At 48.0% G+C, this 5,724-nt stretch overlaps 1 long non-coding RNA gene across 1 annotated transcript; it reads right to left on the reverse strand.

Annotated features, from left to right (window-relative positions):
* Positions 1 to 458: 458 nt before the first annotated feature.
* Positions 459 to 3,341, reverse strand: LOC144166566 (uncharacterized). Its single transcript, XR_013321704.1, has 2 exons — positions 3,216 to 3,341; positions 459 to 1,856 (listed from the first exon to the last, which is right to left on the reverse strand). It is a non-coding gene; the product is annotated as an uncharacterized LOC144166566 (long non-coding RNA).
* Positions 3,342 to 5,724: the final 2,383 nt, after the last annotated feature.

The following is a 5,724-nucleotide window of genomic DNA, read 5'->3' on the forward strand; positions in this document are numbered from 1 at the left end:
GGGTGCTGCATCTGTGGTCGCTGTTTCGCGTGGTGCAAGCTGGTATTACCATAGAGAAAGAAATACTGGTAAGAGTGGACACTCCCATAGAGCCCTGCGGCCGAATGACTGTACTGTAGTGTAGCGCACCGAGCGGACGGAGAGCCAAACTACTAACCATACTTTCGTGCGTCCACTTTCGGTTTCGGTTTCGCGGACACCGATTTTGGCGGGTAGTTTGAAAGACTGGAAAGCGCTGCTCACAGCGACGGGCATCGGCACGGTATTCGGACGCTTTCATGCAATAATTAGTGTTTATTTGAATATATCATTCTCAGGCTTAGTGCCCGTATGCTTTTACAAAAAAAAAAAACCGTTTTCTGAAAACGTGAAATTGCAATTTACAGTACCACTCACACTTGGTTAACAATTCTGTCGCGTGTTCACATGTTGCCGAGCCACATAAAAGAGACACACCATAAATGAAGAAATATTTATTGCATGGCACTAAACGGAACAAGTTCAAATTGTCATCATTCTTTGCAACACACATATAATAATAAACAGTGAGCAATACACAACAGAGACAATACACAGTAGTGAGAGGAAAATACGTTTCCAGGTATGAAAAAAAATGCACAAGTAAAGGTATCACAACCACACAAAGGATTTTTTCTCCACGGTAATTGAAAATGCAGAAAACCCAGAAACTCAGCCATCCACAGGTTTACTTGTATCTACGACACCCACAGACTCTGTGCGCTGTTGCAGTCATAGAAAAATAGCAACCATAACATAATCTAGACACTCGGATACTTGCAACTGTTTACAACCACTATCTCCGCAGATAATTTTCTTAGTCTGGCAATTTCTCCAGTTAGGATGTGAAAGAAGGGAAAAACTTTGGCTTTGATGGCCTCGCTTATTTGATGAACGCTAATGAGATCTATTGCCTCGGGGCAACTTCAAATCAGTAGCAGTAATTGAACAGAAATCCCATTTATGTGGAGATGCACACGCAAAAGGTTAAGAGGAAAAAAATCCCCTTCCTATTGGTTCCTTGCAAGGGTGCATTTTCCCAAGAAGCCGGGTTACCTTCCGAAAGCGTTGCCTTCCCAGTAAAGGCAAAGGGCCAGGCGGGGATATTTTAGGTATGCGCACGTAGTCAACCGACAGGTTCCAGGCTCGATTAAGGCACACAAATTCATGCCTTCCGCTGTCAATACGAACAGTCTAATATAAGAAACAGGGAAGCAGTATATGCTTCTCGTGTATGAGACAAATGTGGCACATTACAGAATCCCATAAGCATTTGACAACGTAGGTCCCAACATGGTTCTCTTCATCTAGGCCAGCCCGACAACAGGCAGCACGTATGGTGACAAACGACATTTAGCATGACCTCTTACCCTGGCAGTCTTCATAATGTAAAAGGGTTTTTGTGAATGTACTGTTTTCACAATATTACAACTAGCAGTTACAATAACTTGCGAGTGGAGTTTGGAGACTGTATACGCTGTTGTTAGTGGTTTTAATGATATGAGGCATGTCAGTGATAAAAAACCGTTTGTTCCTCGAGTCAACGATAGTCTTTTCAGTGGTCACGCCTTATTGAGTGCCGAGACTTGCGTTAGATTTTAGGTGCTAATGGCAAGGTTCAATAGATGGAATACAGTTGCGGTATCCATCAGAAGCATCAATAAGGTAGCAAGAAGCATTGCAGGCAGTCATCAATACAACTGAATAACTCTGGGAGAACAGTTGGCACGGCCACTTTTGTGAGTCCTGTGAGGGCACGATTCATGAAGTGCTTGCACCATGTTTGGTATGACGAATGCAGCTGGCTGGTTGGCTCTGTCTTGAGGGCACCTGTCGACCTGCACAGGTGATAGGTGTACACAAACTACTTGCAATGACAGATAATATGCGAATAGTCGGTAAATTTCACTGCAACTAGTATTCAAGTATTGCCTCCAGTGCATGCCACCTATTTAAAACACAAGTTCTCTTATTCTATTCAGCAATCATGCGGTCAAGCTATTAGCAACACTTAAAATATGGGTCTTTGTAATTTCGCAACACTGGTTATGCACATTCTTAATGCAATTCACCTATTGTTTGGGTTAACAAGAATGATAACGCTGCTCACATAGCCTGAATCCCTTTGTCTTTTTTTGTAAAATCAGGACAAAGAGCGAGAGCGAGCTGAACGTTAAACAAACCTGTTGCCCCACGGGCTCGCGAAAGAAACGCATCCCGAGAACGCGCACCTGGCGAAAGTATATTTGGGCGCTGTGTGGGCACCATGGCAAGCAGCAGTGAGCGTCGTACTGAGTACTACTGACCGCCAAAGGCCATGCCTTAAAAAGATATGACAAGAAACACACAGTTCCGACTGAATAGGTGCAATCTGCGCAATACGTGTTTAATGAAACAAGCCAAAATATGACCAGAGAAAAGAGAGCAAACGCTTGAAAAAAGGGCAAGTGTAGAACAGTTGTATGCAATGCCTGCGATACCGGAATTGATATACGATGTAGAACGAAGACCAAATTTGAAGGTTTCAATGCACTGCGCACTCACCCCGCCTCGAGCAAAGCTGTTATCTGCCGACGAAAGACGCGTTTTTACCGTACCTGGCGCGCCAAATCGAAGCGACGAGCGCGCGTTATCGGCGTCGGCGAGCGGGTTCGCTTTGTACGCAGGCAGCTTGGTATGCACCCATGTGTAAAACGTACGATGAGTGTACGGCTGCTGGTTATGCCCAGATAAGCCAAATTAATGCAGATATGGCTACTTCGCCGTGTACGTTAGCCCGGACGGATTTGCAGCGCATCACGGCCATAATAGCAGTAACAGTTGGCCAAGCTAGCAATGGCTAGCTAGTATAATACAACGCGGCCTGCGGCTCACGTAATTCAGTGCAGCGACAGCGAACAACGCCTGCTTCGCCTACGGACCGCCGGCCGGCCGGCCACTTCCGCAACTCACAGCCGTAGTTTGCGGCACGTAAACGCTACGTGCGACGACGGGTGCGTACCGCTGACATCCCTCAGCGCTAGATAAAACGGCACAACCAGCCTAAAATACCATTAAAAATACTTCAAATACTTATCTTAAAGACGGAGCACTAGCTATGCCTGATTCCCTGAGGTACGCAGTGCTCGCAGCGTTTGCGGTACAATGAAACGTAAATATGATACGCCACACCAGCACTTTAAAAAAGAAAGTCTCACCTTTCGTTCAGGATGCAAAACCGATGTCGCAAATAAAGCGCTAGGCGTTTCCTTCTCAACAACAGAGGTTAGCACGAGGCTGCAGAAACGCACGTGCAAACGCTGCCGAAAGAGCCAAATGGCGGCTTGCGCTTGCGGCTTGGCCAGGCTTGGCGCAAAGAAGCCACAAAAATCTACATTGACAGCCATTCAACTTATTACACAAATAAAAATGTGTAGTCTAATGTGTAACAAAATTTTAAAAGTATAATATTGTGTGTTAGCTTAATTTTAAATATATAGTTTTTTACCACTTGCGCCGACTGCCGGACGGCGCACGAGTCAGGCCACTCGGCCGCGATAAGCCCGTGTGTCCACTCTTCTAATTTTTTTATTTCTCTATGGTATTACACTGTTGTTTTCGTGCGTTTACACTTTCGGAGCAAATAAAGCTCAGGTGCTAGTGCGCCTCTTTCCTGTCAGTTTTCCTTCGTCCAGATATGCCTGGCGCCTAATTTGTTACCATGACAAAACAACCATCGCTAACAAAGCAGACGAGAAAGCCATCCCATCCCGCCTATGCACCCCCCGGTGTGCGATGGTAACTGCGCGCGGAGAACCTGCTGAGTAACCATTCGCCCGAGCGCGCTGCACCTTGTCTCGGCAGGTCTCAGCTTCTGGTCGTAGAAACAGAGTCGTTGCAAACCGGAAACGAACTGCTAAACCACAGCGCCGACAGCCACGGTGGAGCCGTCAGTGATTAGGTGAAGTTGACCGTCGGCAATGGGGTCTAAAACATAGAAGCGCCGGAGAGGGCCTTTTTTACCTCAGAAAAGCTGGACGGGACTCGCTCGCTCCACTAGGAGTGCTCTTCCGGTCCTGTCTTGGTGGCGAGCACATCAATGAGGGACTGGACCCGTCGTTCGGCACTTTTGCTAATAAACCGTCGTTAGAGGTTTATCAGCCCGAAGAATTCTCACATCTTCTTATTGATGCGGGCTGTGGAAAATCCTGGATTGCCTTCACTTTCGCGTAGGTAGGTCTGATTCCCTGAGGAGTGAGAGTGGCCCAGCGACTGGATGGTGCACACGCCCAAGACAGGTTTTGAGTATTTATGACGAAGCTAAACCCGTCAAGCCGAGTACAAAGGGCTCGCAAGTGTGCTTCGTGCTCAGGTGGTGATGAGCTTACGATCAAGAGGTCGTAGATGTAGAAAAATACAAAATCTAAACACCCGGTAACCTCGGCAAAGGCTCGTTGAAAGGTCTGGGCGGTTGCATGAAAGCAGAAGGGCGTACGGACATATTCGAAGATGCCAAAAGGGGTAATTAGGGCCATCTTTGGGATGTCAGCTGGCCCCATAGGTATGTGGCGATAAGGCTTGACCAAGCCGTGATTTTGCTGAATATCTTGCAGTAAAGTGCTGCAAATGCGGTAGTGGGTACCGGTCCGGAACTGTGATCGCGCTGAGGGCCCGGTAGTCAATGCATGGCCTCCAGTCTCCGAGGTCCTTCTTGGGTACCGTACGCTCGGCTCACGCGCCCATGCTGGAGAATGGACGGAGGATTCTCAGTTCCAGCATGTTTCCGGAATCTTGAAGAACAATGGCGTAACACGATCCGGCGAAACGACGCTTTCGAGCGAAGACAGGGGTTCCTTTGTGATGATGTGATGGCTCATGATGCGTTTACGTTTAACGGGCTCTCCCATGTGGGGTGTTGTGATGGCGGGAAGTGTGCAATTATCTTCTTGTACGAAGAAGATAGCACGAAAGCTCGAGGTCCGGTCAGCGTGGAAGAAGAGACAAAGCCCAGTGCCGAAAGGCTCGTAGACATGTCCACGAGGCATGGAGTATGCAAGTCCAAGGCGAGGTTGCAGAAAGCCGGGAATTCAGCCCTCAGAGTGGGCTGCTTGATATCGGCAATTGTGAAAAGCCACCGGAAGGAGTCACGTAGGCCAAAATTGAATGTGAGCGGCAGCTGGCTGTAAGTGTTGATCGGACAATTGTCGACAATGATTACGGAAAGTTGGTTTATTGGCGTCCTCGGTCTAGCAAAAAGGCCGGCAGGATGTGGACCTGTGCTACCGTATTGAAGAAGAAGCGGTGGCCACAAATGTACGATGTTACCAAGAGACGCACGAAGGTCCAGGCTCATCGAGCGTTACAAAACAGTGATTTTGAGAACGGGACGGTGAGGGGAAGTACCGTAGGATGCGGGATGCCTTTCCGCGTCAGTGCAAGAGGGTTACATGGATGGCAGGTGATGGCTTATTTTTTCAATGCGGCTCTCAAGTTGAGAAAGCCTGGCGTTGTCCCTTGATGTGGAGGGTGGTTCGGGGAATGTGACAATCCTTGGGGATCGGAATACACCACGATGCAGTAAGCCCGTTCCGCTAATTGGTCAAGCAGCATGTCAAAGGCTGCCGCAAGTACCAGTACTATGTTCTGTGGGAGCCGTTGAAGGAAGAGCTCGCAAAAAGTGTATTGCTGAGGTCCTGGCCATGATGGTCCAGTAGCTGCCAGATGCGA

This window comes from Haemaphysalis longicornis, unplaced genomic scaffold (genome assembly GCF_048455015.1).
Source record: "Haemaphysalis longicornis isolate Haplotype H1 unplaced genomic scaffold, Haemaphysalis longicornis Haplotype H1 scaffold_18, whole genome shotgun sequence".
Classification (NCBI taxonomy): Eukaryota; Metazoa; Arthropoda; class Arachnida; order Ixodida; family Ixodidae; genus Haemaphysalis; species Haemaphysalis longicornis.